Source organism: Mesoplodon bidens, assembly GCF_964165515.1.
Source record: "Mesoplodon bidens genome assembly, chromosome: 2".
Taxonomy (NCBI): domain Eukaryota; kingdom Metazoa; phylum Chordata; class Mammalia; order Artiodactyla; family Ziphiidae; genus Mesoplodon; species Mesoplodon bidens.
The window spans coordinates 86,905,542-86,922,607 of record NC_138177.1 but is presented as its reverse complement, the minus strand read 5'-3'; the positions used below and the strand labels follow the sequence as shown (position 1 = coordinate 86,922,607).

At 36.6% G+C, this 17,066-nt stretch overlaps 1 protein-coding gene across 5 annotated transcripts in view; it reads right to left on the bottom strand.

The window, feature by feature from the left end:
- The window catches only part of ST7L (suppression of tumorigenicity 7 like), a gene marked incomplete at its 5' end in the record, with an annotated part of 67,500 nt that overhangs the window by 14,108 nt on the left and 36,326 nt on the right, over nucleotides 1-17,066 (bottom strand). The window lies entirely within an intron of this gene.

Below are 17,066 nucleotides of genomic sequence, written 5' to 3'. Positions count from 1 at the left end.
CTTCCCTGGTGGCACAGTGGTTGAGAATCCGCCTGCCAGCGCATGGGACACGGGTTCGAGCCCTGGTCCAGGAGGATCCCACATGCTGCAGAGCAACTAAGCCCGTGCGCCACAACTACTGAGCCTGCGCTCTAAAGCCCACAAGTCACAACTGTTGAGCCGGAGCGCCACAATTACTGAAGCCCACGCACCTAGAGCCCGTGCTCTGCAACAAGAGAAGCCACCACAATGAGAAGCCTGTGCACTGCATTGAGGAGTAGCCCCCGCTCACGTCAACTAGAGAAAGCCCGTGGGCAGCAATGAAGACCCAATGCAGCCAAAAATAAAATAACTTAAAAAGACAAAAAAAATATATACTTAAAATATGTAATTATAGGATTATTACTCATTTTATCTCCTCCACAAAGTGCTACTCAAGAATTTCTGCTACCCAGAATAAGCTGTAGTCACTACACAATAGAAAACATATCCTTCATATTCTACTTCAGCACCTAGTATATTACACTATCCAAAGCAGGTCCTAAAATAATTAACTGACTGGATCTGACATATATAGCTAAAATGTCTTCAGACTCATACCTTTAAGTATTTCAGTTTTACTTAAAGATATTTTCTAACTTTCTGGGCAAACTAAAAACAAAACAAAATGAAAACAAAAAAATTCAGCTATCAAGACTTTACTTCTGTATGAAGAAGAATATGAAAGGTTAAAAACTGACGGGTAGGGCTTCCCTGGTGGTGCAGTGGTTGAGAGTCTGCCTGCCGATGCAGGGGACACAGGTTCGTGCCCCGGTCCGGGAAGATCCCACATGCCGCGGAGCGGCTGGGCCCGTGAGCCATGGCCGCTGAGCCTGCGCGTCCGGAGCCTGTGCTCCGTCCGCAACGGGAGAGGCCACAACAGTGAGAGGCCCGCGTACCGCAAAAAAAAAAAAAAAAAAAAAAAAAAAACTGACGGGTAATTTGTTTTGTTTTGGTCTCTCTTTTTTTTTTTTGCTTATAAAAGTACATGCTCACAGTACAAAAATGCAAACATTACAGAGTTACACATAAAAGAATCTATTACAAGATTGGAGAATAAAAGAAAAAAGGAAATAAAGATAATAATCTGATTTATGTTTGTCTGGATTTCTTTTTTTAAAGTATAACATACTGACTCTACTTTTCTTAAATATAGTATCAAACTGTTACGCAACTCACTTTTTACTTCACTATATATCTTGTATATCTCTTCCCATCTCTATATAGATCTAACTCATTTAAAATATAGTATAGTATTCCATTAAAAGCTGAGTTCTTTTATCAGTTAAGAAATAAGGTCATGCTGAAATTGTACTACTGTCCTTAAAAGGCCCAAAGTGACATAATGTAGCAAAACTCACAAAATATTAAATGGCTTAAAAATTTGATGGGATCTAAAATTTTATTTTCTTTACCTTAGATAGGTCTTTATAGTAATGCAGATCTAAATTACAAACATGTTTATTTACCAAACATTTATTGAATGCCTGTTACGTGCTAAGTAGAATATCAGACATAAAATGATGCTAAGACAAGAGTCCTGCTTTTTAAAAAGCTCACAAATAACTAAGGGAGAGACATACAAACAGACCAAAAAAAAAAAAAAGATGATTAAGGTACTAAAGAAACAGAAGAAAGAGCCATTATCTATGCTTGGGAAAAGTGGGAAAGACACCTCTACAAAGGAGGCAACAGATGAGCAGGATCTTGAAGAATGAGTAGAAACTTGCCAGGTAGAGAAGCGACTGAGCATATGTACAACGGTAGGGAGTCATAATGAGACCTGGCCAATCCAGGGAATAGTAGCACTGGAGGTAAGGAACAAGGCAGAAGTGGTGAGGAGCGAGGCTGGAGACAGATACTGGGCCCAGACTATGAAGGGTTTCTATACACGCAATACTATGGGGTTGGTCCTTATCGTATAGGCAATAGGGAACAAGCAGAGCCCTTTAGGCAGAGTTAAGATTTGCTACTTAGGTAGATAACTCTGGCAATGGCCGGAGTAGGGAGGGGTTAATGGCAGGGAGACCACAGAGGAATCTGTTTTAATGGTCCAAACAAAAGATGGTAGAGTATTTGAGATTACTGTATTTCTACACATACATATCTGTATGTTTAAAAATGCATAGAAAATGTCTGGCATCATATACACCAAACAGAAACAGTCTTTACGTGAGAGAAGTAGAATTGGGAGAGAAGAAACAGGGGATTTTTTACTTTATAAACTTCTAAAGAGTCTGAATTTTTTTAAAGCATTCATTACTTTTATAACAATAATAATTTTTAAAAGAATAGGGCTTCCCTGGTGGCGCAGTGGTTGAGAGTCCGCCTGCCGATGCAGGGGACACGGGTTCGTGCCCGGTCCAGGAAGATCCCACATGCCGTGGAATGGCTGGGCCCGTGAGCCATGGCTGCTGAACCTGTGCGTCCGAAGCCTGTGCTCCGCAACGGGAGAGGCCACACCAGTGAGAGGCCCGCGTATCGCAAAAAAAAAAAAAAAAGGTAGTGAAGGTGCACAATGAGCAGTGACAGTGGGGATGGAGTAGATGGCTAGATCTGAAAGAGATATCAAAGGTCATAATACGAGTCGGTAATTTGGAAAGAGCAGAGTAAAGGTTAATTACAGAAGAGAATAATAAAGCCGTAAGTCAAAATATAGAAATAAGGAAGGAGAGGCAAGTTGGAGAAGAGACTAAAAAATAAATTTAAAAAAAATCAGTTTGAGACACATTAAAGTGTCTGAAGTACTTATTAGATACCCAGGTAAAAATTTCCACAACTAGATAGAAATGCAAGTCTAAAGACAAGGAAGGAAGCCAGAGTTAACATATTTGGAAATAACTGGCAAATAACATATAGTCAAAGACATAAACCAAGAATGGTACCTAGTATGTGCTGCAGGACCTTCCATATTACCTCCAAATCACCTTTTTGTTATATCTGGAATTTGCCTGGGCCAATTTTAACTAGTGTTCAACTATGGACAATATACTCAAATAAAAAGTCTCTTGCTTTTCACTAAAAATATTAAAAATTAAAGCTACTTTGGAAGCTATAGTTAAAAAGACATAATGATGTGTGGTCTGATGGTATCTTTTATAACTCTAAATCCATACCTATGCTTGCGCTCAAATTCACTTTAATTTTGAATTGCTTTGATCTTTATAATTTATCTCTAGATTACTTTGTTTCTATTACTTTGCAAATCTTACAACAGCTTTTGACCAAAAGCAATATAATTCTGACCTGAAGTAACGATAATGCTTTATAATCTTCCTCTTAAAAGCAGAGGTTAAAGAAAAATCTCTCTGAAGGCATCTGAAATTAAGGTACTTTGCTCTTGATCAGTCATGCACATCAGGACCAATTTATCTCTCCAATTAGTTTTCTCAGTGCACATTCTATGAGATTGGACAGGCAGGCCGAATGCAAAGATTCCACATGGAGGTGCATTATAAGGGAGACTAAAGAAAGTTCCCAGATAGAAAGTAAACAACTGCTGTATGAATAAACTGAAAGAAAACATGATACTACCTAGCAGCCTCAGGAGCAAAGGGAAAGTGATATTATATTAAAAGGAGAGGGACGGGAGGCTAAACAGGGCATGTGCTTCAGGAAAATGACTTTCCAAATCATCCTACAGAGCAGCACCTCAAGAGATAAGCATTTCATATCTCAACCCTTCCACCTGGGCCACAGTACAATATAATGGAAAGGCAAAGGCCTCACCGTGCTCTAAGTATGGGTCACAGACTTTAACGCCACTTCCCTTTTCTCCCTGTACTCCTGCTATGCCACTCAGAATCTCAACTGAGTGCCCATCTCCCTCATCTTTTACTTATGCTGCTATAATATAAGTAGTCTGGCCAAAGAAATGTAAGCCTGCTGCTAAAGACCTAGTACCTTCTCTGATGGATGGGACTCATAACATCCTACAGGCTTCAATTTCTGATCAGCCAGAATGGATTTTACCTTTTATGTATCAATTTATTTTTAAAATTCCCGTTGCACTTGTAAAGGCCTCCTGGCATGGTCTACTTTCTTAGCAGCACAATACCAAAACCAGTTTTATTGTAAAATAAGAAATAATAATTTTAAAAAGCCACAGATAGCATATTCCTAAACATGTACTCAAGTTGTAGAGATTTACTAAACAAGGTTTTGTTTTGTTTTTAAATGTTCTACGCCCTCTTCCCTCAAGGGCTTCTTCTGGAAGACACAAACTGTCCTCAGGGTATTAAGTAATTCAAATTAGTTAATTCCTAACTGTCTCACCTAACCATCTTCACCTTCACCCCATCTCAACAAAGGAATCCCCAAATCTTATACACTCTAAAGCACTAAACTAATATTTACACGGAAAGAGGACACACTGGAACAGCCTAAACAGGAAGAGAAAATGGTAACATAGTATAATAAAGCAGTGATGGCCATAATAATAAATGCTGTTGCCTGACACTCAGACATTGTGTTGAGAACTTCACATATATCGTCTCATTTAATCAGGAGGCATGATACCTTGACAGTGTTGTCCATGTTGAGTCAGATTCTTTTTTCTTTATTGAGGTATAATTTAAAAACAGTAAAATGCACGGGTCTTAAGTATTCAGTTCAATGAGTTTTAACAAGGGACTTCCCTGGTGGTCCAGCGGTTAAGAATCCTCCTTCCAGTGCAGGGGATGCGGGTTTGATCCCTGGTCAGGGAACTAAGATCCCACATGCCACAGGGCAACTAAGCCCGCAAGCTTCAAATACTGAGCCTGAGTGCCACAACTACAGAGCCCACACGCTCTGGAACCTGTGCACCACAACTAGAGAGAAGCCCAAGTGCTCCAATGAAAGATCCTGAGTGCCACAACTAAGACCTGACACAGCCAAAAATAAATTTAAAAAGAAAAGAAGAGAAAAGAAAGAAAGTAGACAAGCAACACCATCACCCCAGAAAGTTCTCCTTTCCAGTTAATACCTCTATCCTGACCACCTGAGGCAACCACCGTTCTAATTTCTACCACAATAGATCACTTTTGCCTTTTCTTGAATATCACATAAATGGAATCATTCAGTATATATTCTTTTGGACGACGCTATATTTTTAAGATTCATCCATGTTTTGCTGTATCAGTAGTCCTTTTCTTTTTATTGCTAAATAAATTTTTTTCTCTTGGGTGTATACCTTGGAGTAGAACTGGGTCATAGGGCGAGGTATATGTTTAATTTTATAAGAAATTGACAAAGTGGTTGTATCATTTTATATACTCTTAGCAGCAATGTATTAGAGTTCTAAATGTTCCACATTCTTACCAATATTTTATCAGTATTTTTAATTACAGCCATTCTGATAGGCATGATACCTTGTAATTTTATAATGCATTTCCCTGATAACCAATGATGGTGAGCACCTCTCTATGTGTTTATTGGACATTCCAATATCTTCTTTTCTGAAGTATCTGTTCAAGGCTTTTGACCATGTTTTACATTAAAGTTGTCATTTTATACTTATATATTCTGGATTTGAGTCCTTTGCCAAACAAACAAACTGGAAATATTTTTTTTCCTATTTGTGGTTTGCCTTTTCATTTTTTTTAGAATGATGATGATTTTATTTTATTTATTTATTTATTTTTGCCACACCGCACAGCTTGCGGGATCTTAGTTCCCCAACCAGGGATCGAACCTGTGCCCACGGCAGTGAAAGCACGGAGTCCTAACCACTGGACAGCTGGGGAATTCCCTGCCTTTTCATTTTTCTTAACACTGTCATCAGTGAGAAGAATTTTAAATTTTTGAAAAGGCCAATTTAGAATTTTTTCTCTTACAGTTAAGTGCCTATTGTGTCCTAGGAAATCTCTGTCTACCCCAAAATTTCAAAGGTATTCTTAGATGTTTTCTTCTAGATGTATAGTTTTAGCTCTTACATTTAGGTAAATGATCCATCTCAAATTAATGTTTATGTATGCTATGAGAATATTTCATGATTTTTCCCCCCATTCAGACATTTAGATGTTCCAGCACCATTTGTTGAAAAGAGTTTCCTTTCCCCACTGAACTGCATTGGTGCTTTTGTCAAAAACCAAATGACAAAATACATATAGATATATTTCTGGACTTTCTATTCTGTGATTTTGTTTTTAAGGCAAGTATCTCAAATTTAAATCTAAAAATAATAAAATTTAGAAGAATTTGGTGGTAGTATGCTAATAAAAAAAACCTTCAATGAAATATTGCAGCAAGCTATTGCTAGATCCTAAATTAAAGTTAGATAATACTATTCTAACTGATGTGTAAAGTGTCATACTAAGAACAATTACATCTATAGTAAATCACTGATATTTTTGGATTTAATATTTACGATTTAAATCATCTGGGCTATCTCTAAACATCCATGATTTATAAAGCCATAATTTTGCTAAGGAACAAATTTCAATCATTTGTGCTCTGAGGCTTGTGCACACATGTGAGTAACTTACCAAATGAATAACCCGAGTTGAATCTTCAGCAACCATATCTCAGCAAGGTTCACAACACATCCTCATGTTCTCATTTCAGGAGTAAAATTATATGTTATACTGGTATTTCTCAACCCATGGAGATTTACAATGGTTTTGGACCATATTAATCAAGAATGTCAATGGCTAACTATAATAATAATGTTAAAGAATACTTTTTATAATAAAAGGATGAATTTAAAAATGTGCAAAGGACATGGATATTTATCCAAAAAGGATATACAATCCCACTCCTGGGCATATATCCGGAGAAAACCATAATTAGAAAAGATCCATGCACCCCAACGTTCACTGCAGCACTATTTACAATAGCCAAGACATGGAAGCAACCTAAATGTCCACTGACAGATGAATGGATAAAGAAGATGTGGTATATATACACAATGGAATATTATTCAATCATAGAAAGGAATGAAATAATGCCATTTGCAGCAACATGGATTGACCCAGAGATTGTCATACTGAGTGAAGTAAGTAAGACAGAGAAAGACAAATATCATATAATATCACTTATATGTGGAATCTCAAAAAAAATTGGTACAAATGAACTTATTTACAAAACAGAAATAGAGTCACAGATGTAGAAAACAAACTTATGGTTTCCAGGGGGGAACGGGGGGGAGGGACAAATTGGGAGATTGTGATTGAGATACATACACTACTATATATAAAATAAATACCTAATAAGTACCTACTGTATAGCACAGCGAACTCTACTCAATACTCTGTAATGGCCTATATGAGAAAAGAATCTAAAAAAAAGTGGATATATGTATAACTGATTCACTTTACTATGCACCTGAAACTAACACAACATTGTAAATCAACTATACTCAATAAAAATTATTTTTAAAAATTAAAAAAAGAAGATATACAAATGGCCAATAACCACATTAAAAGATGTTCAACATCATTAGTCATTAGGAAATGCAAATCAAAATCACGAGATGCCACTTCACACCTACTAGGACAACTATAGTCAAAACACAGACAATAACCAACAACAACTGTTGGCACAGATGTACAGAAATTGTAACCCTCAAAAATTGCTGTAAATTTTTGGGAATTTTTTACATTTTTTACATTGGGAATGTAAAATAGCACAGCCAACTTTGAAAAAGTTTGGCAGTCTCTCAAAAAGTTAAGCATAGAGAATTACCATATGACCCATCAATTCCACTCCTAGGCATATACCCAAGAGAAGTGAAACCATGTGTCCACACAAAAGCTTGCACATGAATATTCATACCAGCATTATTCATAATAGCCAAAAAGTGGAACCAACCCAAATGCCCATCAACTGATGAATGGATAAACAAAATGTGGTATATCCATACAATGGATTACTACTCAGCCATAAAAAGAAAGGAAGTATTGATACCTGCTACTTATGCTAAGTGAAAAGGCCACATATTATATAATTCTAAATCTACAGAGACAGAAAGTAGATCTGTGTTGTCATGGATTCGGGGAGGGAGGAATGGGGAGTGACTGCTAATAGCTACAGGGTTTCTTTTGGGGGTAATAAAAATGTTCTAGAATCAGAGAGTGGTGATGGTTACACAACCTTGTGAATTTACTAAAAACCATTGAATTGTATACTTTAAAAGGGTGAATTATATTGTATGTGAATTATTTCAATTAAAAAATACTTTCTATAAAACTTCTTGATGGTTGGATAATAAAAAAATGTGAGACACAAGAATGAATGAAACAGGATGCTATGGAATATTTAAAAGATATGAAATATTTTCTACCATAAAATTTTAAAAACCAACAATTTCTATAGTAGCTGAAAGATACATAATCTTTTTCTTGTTTGGTGACTAAAACAAAATGTTTATTGAACCAAAGCCATACCTAGGTAATGAAAAAAAAGTCAAAAATCATGAAAACATGCTGTTCTAATTTTTTACTATTACTATCACAGTTACTGTATACTGAATTCATTCTGTAGATTAAAAAAATCTGTAAAAGCAATCAATACTGATGAAACATCTAAAGCAAATTCATAGCCTGAAGAGATTTATGTGATCTTTTTCTACTTCACTTCTAATAGCTTCCAGCTTTAACAAATTGCACAGCTCTAGACCTACAGCCATTTCTGTTGTAGTTATGTGGAAAGTAGCCAAAATAGTTCCTTCTAAAACAGCTTTACAATTTGTCATTTTACTGGTAAGATTCATACAACATTTGAAAATTTGCATAATAAATTTGTAAGAATAAAAGATTTAAAAATATATGTATATATATTTAAATGTCACTGTTCATTAGGTTAAGTAAGTTATCACGACAGATTGTTGAAGTCTGAGGAAGAAAACCCCTAAAGCCCTTTATGTTTGCGGGCTCCAGCTGAGAGAATCACAAATAGAGACTATAACAGAAGAGAGAGGGAGAGAGAATATCTGTACATACTTCATCACTTGTAAAACCCTAGCAAAAACAGCCACAAATTCCAGTGCTCTCCCAATTCATATAACACTAATGTTATTTAAGTGGGATATTATCCAAATTGTTGGAGCATAACATTTCCCCCTAAAACCTTAATTTTTATCCTGTTTGGTAACACCCAGCTTAAACTGTCTATCCACAAACAATAATGTAAGGTTACAGAGCCATTCTACTCAGTTGGATATTTTGATAGAGTTGAATTGTCAACTGGTTTTGATATTTAGGTAAGGGGAAAATATACAAATTTCTACCTATAAATAAAAATGATTTTTTTTCAGGCAAGGCTTTACTGGGGCTAAAAATGATTTTCAAATATTGCAGTATATACATATTACATACTTATTAAATGTATATTTATATTTAAATAACATATTTTACAGTTTTAATGATGTATATACTTTATATATCACAAAATTTACCATTTTAAGTATACAGTTCAATGATTTTTACTAAATTTATACAGTTGTGCAACCATCACCATAAAAAGTTCCCTCATGCCTGTTTGAAGTCCATCTCCACTCCTACCCACAGCCCCAGGGAACCACTGATCTGCCTTTTGTGTCTATAGTTTTACCTATTTCATAAATTTCATATAAATGGAATCATACAATATGCTGTCTTTTTTTTTAAGGAAATATAATACACTCCTTGGCTCAACTGTAAGTATTGATGATAATTTATTTTTTTAAATATTTATTTAGTTATTTGGTTGTGCCAGGTCTTAGTTGTGGCAGGTGGGCTCCTTTAGTTGCGTCAGGTGGGCTCCTTAGTTGCGGTTTGCCGGCTCTTTAGTTGTGGCACGCAAACTCTTAGTTGCGGCATGCGTATGGGATCTAGTTCCCTGGCCAGGGATTGAACCCAGGCCCCCTGCATTGGGAGCGCAGAGTCTTAACCACTGCGCCACTAGGGCAGTCCCCAATATATTGCCTTTCTTTTTTTTAATTTATTTTTTGGCTGTGTTGGGTCTTCGTTGCTGCACGTGGGCTTTCTCTAGCGGCAAGCTGGGGCTACTCTTTGTTGCAGTGCGCAGGCTTCACATTGCAGTGGCTTCTCTTTGTTGCAGAGCATGGGCTCTAGGAACATGGACTTCAATAGTTGTGGCTCACAGGCTCTAGAGCGTAGGCTCAGTAGTTGTGGTACACGGGTTTAGTTGCTCCGCGGCGTGTGGGATCTTCACGGACCAGGGCTCAAACCCATATCCCCTGCACTGGCAGGTGGATTCTTAACCACTGCGCCACCAAGGAAGTCCCCAATATGTTGTCTTTTGTGTCTGGTTTCTTGCACTTGGCATAAAGTATTTGAGGTTCATTTATGTTGTTGCATGTACTTATACTTTGTTCCTTTTTAGTGCTAAGAAGTGTTCCATTATGTGGATATATCACAATTTATTTATTCATTCACCCATCTTTGGACTGTTTCAAATTTTTTGCTATTGTGAATAATATTGCTATGAACACTTCATACAAGTCTTTGTATAGACATACGTTTTCATTGCTCTTGGGTAAATACCTAGGAATGGAATTGATGGATCATATGGTAAGTATATGTTTAACTACACAACTGTTTTCCAAAGTAGCTATACTATTTTAAATGCCTGGCAGCAATATACGCATTTTCTCTACATTCTTGCCAACACCTGATATTGTCAGTCTATGTGAGTATAGCCATTCTAGTGGATATAAAGTAGTATCACACTGTGGTTCTAATTTGTGTTTTCCCAGTGACTAATGATGCTGAGTATCTTTTCATGTGCCTTCTTTGATAGCTAATTCATAAACTTCTTCTTTTTTTTTTTTTTTTTTTTTTTTTTTTTTTGCAGTTATGCGGGCCTCTCACTGCTGTGGCCTCTCCCATTGAGGAGCACAGGCTCCGGACGCGCAGGCTCAGCAGCCATGGCTCATGGGCCTAGCCGCTCTGCGGCATGTGGGATCTTCCCGGACCGGGGCACGAACCCGTGTCCCCTGCATTGGCAGGCGGACTCCCAACCACTGCGCCACCAGAGAAGCCCCCTATAAACTTCTTTGATGAAGTGACTATTCAAATCCTTTGTCCATGTTTTAATTGAGTTGTTTGTCCTATTATTACTGAGTTATAAAAGTTCTTTATAAGTTCTGGATACCAAACTTTAAGATAAAATGACCTGCAGTCATTTGGCTTACCTTTCCATTTTGTTAATGATAACTTCTGAAGAGCAAACATTTTAAGAAGTCCAATCTATCAGTTTTTTTTCTTTTATTGATCATGCTTTTGAAGAAATCTTTGCCTAACCCAAGTTCTGTTTCCTTCTAGAAGTTTTATAATTTTACCTCTTACATTTAGATCTTTGATCCATTTTGAGTTAATTATTTATTTGGCATGAGGAGAGGGTCTAGGTTGTTTGTTTTTCATATAGATGCCTGATTTTCCCAGAATCATTTGTTGAAAAGATTATCCTTTCCCCATTGAATTGCATTGGAACTCTTGTTGAAAATCAACTGACCAAAATTATGTGAGTTTATTTCAGGATTCTCTATTGTCTTTCACTGATCTACATTTCAACCTTCATGCCAATATTATACTATCTTAATTACTGTAGCTTTAAAAATGTCTTGAAATTGGGTAGTATAAGTCCCTCTAACCTTACTGTTCTTTCTCAAAACGTTTTTGGCTATTCTAGATCCTTTGCATTTCCATATAAATTTTAGAATGAGCTTGTCAGTTTTTTGTTTTGTTTTGTTTTTTGTGGTACACGGGCCTCTCATTGTCGTGGCCTCTCCTGTTGTGGAGCACAGGCTCCGGACGCGCAGGCTCAGCGGCCATGGCTCACGGGCCCAGCCGCTCCGCGGCATGTGGGATCTTCTCCGACCGGGGCACGAACTCGTGTCCCCTGCATCGGCAGGCGGACTCTCAACCACTGTGCCACCAGGGAAGCCCGAGCTTGTCAGTTTTTACAAACAAGTCTACTAAGATTTTAATAGGAACTGCATTTAATCTACAGATCAATTTGGGGAGAACTGTGATCTTAACAATAATTAGTCTTCTAATCCACAAACATGGTATATATCTCCATTTATTTAGGTCTTCTTTAATTTCTCTCAGAAGTATTTTAGAGTATTTCACTATATGTGTGTGTAGGTTTTTAAACTCAAAACAAGTATCACTAAAAGCATCACAGATTATTTAGACAGATTCAATATGAAGGTTAATATATATTACATATCCAACAATTTAATTTTATAATTTGGGCAATGCCTGGGATTTCCGCTACCCTCTCCTCACCCATGTGGCTCTGGCAGTAGTTTTGAAAGCCAATGCACAATGCACACCATCAGAATTGTTACTGCTGAAACTGACAAAGGACTAATCTCCAAAATATACAAGCAGCTCATGCAGCTCAATATCAAAAAAAACCAAATAACCCTATCCAAAAATGGACCAAAGACATTTCTCCAAAGAAGACATACAGATTGCCAACAAACACATTAAAGGATGCTCAACATCACTAATCATTAGAGAAATGCAAATCAAAACTACAATGAAGTATCATCTCACACCAGTCAGAATGGCCATCATCAAGAAATCTACGAACAATAAATGCTGGAGAGGGTGTGGAGAAAAGGGAACCCTCTTGCACTGCTGGTGGGAATGTAAATTGATACAGCCACTATGGAGAACAGTATGGAGATTCCTTAAAAGACTAAAAACAGAACTACCATATGACCCAGCAATCCCACTACTGGGCATATACCTTGAGAAAACCATAATTCAAAAAAAGTCATGTACTACAATGTTCATTGCAGCTCTATTTACAATAGCCAGGACATGGAAGCAATCTAAGTGTCCATCGACAGATGAATGGGTAAAGAAGATGTGGCACATATATACAATGGACTATTACTCAGCCATAAAAAGAACGAAATTGAGTTATTTGTAGTGAGGTGGATGGGCCTAGAGTCTGTCATAGAGTGAAGTAAGTCAGCAAGAGAAAAACAAATACTGTATGCTAACACATATATATGGAATCTAAAAAAATAAAATGGTTCTGAAGAACCTAGGGGCAGAACAGGAATAAAAATGCAGACGTAGAGAATGGACTTGAGGACACAGGGAGGGAGAAGGGTAAGCTGCGACGAAGTGAGAGTGGCATGGACATATATACACTACCAAATGTAAAACAGATAGCTAGTGGGAAGCAGCTGCATAGCACAGGGAGATCAGCTCCATGCTTTGCAAACACCTAAAGGGATGGGATAGGGAGGGTGGGAGGGAGATGCAAGAGGGAGGGGATATGGGGATATATGTGTATGTATAGCTGATTCACTTTGTTATAAAGCAGAAACTAACACACCATTGTAAAGCAATTATACTCCAATAAAGATGTTTTAAAAAAAAAGAATTGTTACTGCTGAGAATACACTTTACGTAAGAGGGTTTTTAAAGCAGAAAAGAACAACCCCAGGAACAGACAATCCCTATTTTGTTATTTTGAGTGGGAATTAAATAAAATTTTTAGATATCAATGGTGTATTTAATTTGAATAGTTCTGATTAATAACTGCTGCTTATCTTCTCACACAAGGAACAGATTTCCACCCCATCCTGGGTAATAACAATAACAACCACTTCTGTAAAGCTTACTACATGTTAGGTACTCTTCTAAGCACTTTAAAGATATGCACTCATTTAATCTTAATAACAACTCTAAGAGGTAGGGAATATTATCCCCAGTTTACACATGAGGAAACTCAAGTCTAGAGAAGTTAAGTAACTTGTCCAAGGTAATACAGCTAGGAAGTAGTGGAGCCAGAATTCAAATGTAGGCAGTTTACTTGCTGAATCCGTTCTCTTGACCACTCTGCAGCAAGAGAGAGCAGAGCATTTCATATACAAGTACTTTTAGACCTCTGCTTCCGGTAATGGAAGACTGGGTAACTCAGATGAACCCTCCCAGACAGCTAGAAAAGCTGTCAATTTTTAAAATTGAATCAAATACATCAGAGAATTAACAAAGGGTAGAGAATTACCAGGCCACAGTCCAAAGACGGCAGAAAGCAGAGAAGTAAGCCACACCTGGGGCTTCTTTCACTATAGGGACATTTGACAATTCTGGAAAAGATAGCTAGGAGGCTGTTCAGTATTTTTGCCAGTTTCATAAGGCTACAGGAACAAAAGTTGAAGTCCAAGTCCTGTCAAGAGTGAGAGCCTGGCAAAACCCTCAGGATTGGACTGGGACTCTGAAAGGCTGCATCTTAGGAATAAGGGTGAACCAGAAATAAACTGAAACTTTCATGGACTGCAGTCCAGTTTCAAGTCATCTGGGTAGACCAGAACATTTCAATCCCTGAAACTGAATTAAGGTGATCCTGTCCTACCAATGCTTCTTCCAGGCATCTAAGGGCAAGGAAAATCCTCTATGAAGGAATATAATATTACCTGAGATTTTAAGCTATTTCTACAATTTTTCAAATAAAATATCTGGCACATAGTGAAAGAAAATCAGGCATAAGAGAAAAGACAATATGAACATGATGCAGCAGAAAAAAACAGATATTAAAAACAGAAACAGGGACATTCTAGATATTGGGATTATCAGAGAAAGACTTTAAGATAACTACTTTATTTTCAAAGAGATAATAGATTCTATTTAAACTTTTGGCAGAGAATTCAAACCTATAAATAATATGAGAGATGTGAAAAATAAATAGATATTCAAGAATTAAAAAATGTTTCAAAGGGGTGAAATCACACAGAGTATGTTCTCTGGCCATGATGCAATTACGTCAGAAATCATTGATAAAAAGATAATTTTCATATGTTTTAAAATTAAGAAATACACGTCTAAATGGAATAAATATACCTCTAAATCAAAGAGGAAGTCATAGTGGAAATTAGAAAATATTTTTGAACTAAATTATAAAAAAAATAATGCTATAGTATGCAGTTAAAACTGTACTTAGAGAGAGGTTTATAGACTTAAATGGATATGTTAGAAGAAGAAAGACTAAAAATTAATGAGTTAAATACCTTATAAGAAGATACAAGAGGGACTTCCGTGGTGGTTCAGTGGTTAAGAATCCGCCTGCCAAAGCAGGGGACACAGGTTCTTGCCCTGGTCCGGGAAGATCCCACATGCCACGGAGCAACTAAGCCCATGTGCCACAACTACTGAGCCTGTGCTCTAGAGCCTGCGAGCCACAACTCCTGAGTCCACGTGCCACAACTACTGAAGCCCGCACACCTAGAGCCTGTGCTCTGCAACAAGAGAAGCCACTGCAATGAGAAGCCCGCACACCGCAACAAAGAGTAGCCCCCACTTGCCACAACTAGAGAAAACCCGCACGCAGCAATGAAGACCCAACGCAGCCAAAAATAATTAATTAAAAAAAAAGAAGATACAAGAAATAAAAAAAAAATAAAATGGGGCCAAAGAAAGTTAAAAGAAGGCCGTAAAGAGCAGAAATGAATGAACCAGAAAACAAACAGTAGAGATCAACAAAGCCAGAGGTTAGTTCTTCACAAAGACTAATAAAATTGATAAATCCCTGAGGAATCCAATAGAGGGGCAAAAAGAAAGGTAGCCAGTGTTATGAATTAAAAAATGGATGTTACAACTGATTCTGCACATATTAACAAGCTAATAAAAGGATTTTATGAAATCTTTATGCCAATAAATTTGAAAATTTTGATGTAATAAATTCCTAGAAAAATACAACTTACCAAAAACTAACACAAGAAGAAACAAGAAATGTGAATAGTTATGGAATGGTTAAAGAAATTGAATTTGTAATTAAACTATTAAAGATACGAAATTTGTAATGAAAATTCTTCTCACAAACAAAAATCCAAAATCAGACAGCTTTATCAGCAAATTCTTCCAATCACTGAAGGCAGAAATAATTCTAATTTTTACACAAATTATTCCAGAGAATGATAAAAGAGGGACAATTCCTTAACTTGTTTTATAAAGCCAGCAATAAAGGAAAAGTATAGACTAAAAATATAAGAAAAGAAGGAAAAACATAATTAATAAACATAATTAATGTCAGAATGGTGGTTACGTTTAGGCAGGAGGGAAGAAGTTGTAATTGGGAAAGGGCAGGTGGGTTTCTGGGGGCTGACAATGTTGTTTCTTGACCTCAGTGGTAGTTTCCACCACTCATTTGCTTTATAATAAATCATTAAGATACACATTTCTGTTTTTTACACTTTGCTGTATATGTATTACAATTCACACTAAAATTTTTATTGAAATTTATGGGACCAGTTTTACTTAATGAGAGAATGGCATAAATATTTGTTGACTCTCATCCTTAGATTTCAGTAATATTCTTGACTCTGTCTTTACTTACTCTAACAGACTTACAACTTGCATTTCTTCGAGATTATTTTTTAGAGGTTAATCCTTTAATGTTTACTAGTTTCCAAATTCCACTAACATATTATATTGGAATCAACAGTTACAATTACTCTTTTAAATAAAGGCATATTCTTGAATACTCTATACTCCCTAACTTGGGCATTGTTTTTAAAACCCAAAATTTCATCTCGGGTTATAACACACACAAAGATTAACCAATGATCTGTATGTCTGCAAGGTGTACAACATTAAGACAAATGAGATGAGTACAGTTCATCTGGGACTAAATAAACATCAACTCAGCAGTTTTTCTGGGAACTTTCACATCTGTTTCCTAACACTGATTATTTTAATCTATTTGTCTTCAGTCTTTGTCTACCCAGCCCTCATTCAAAAGCATCTGTCTAGATGTAAAAAGCTTTTATAGTAACAGGAAATTTGATTTAATGATCTGAAATATGAATGATCTTTTATTAGGACCAAGCCATTTTATTTCTTCTCTATAACTATAGTAAAAGGAACAGCTAAGTGAACATATTGTACATCAAATTTTATTTTGACAGCAATTATAAAGCCTGTACTGAAATACTGCTCCTATCCACCTTTCTAAATTCTTTTTAACATCCCCCTTAGGGCAAACACTAAGCATCAAAATATAGCAGACTAAAACAATTCTGCCTCAAATTAGGGAGACCCAAACTTTGGTCTATACACTGTTATCAATTTGATTAACTTAATAAAAGTAGTATTTCTATC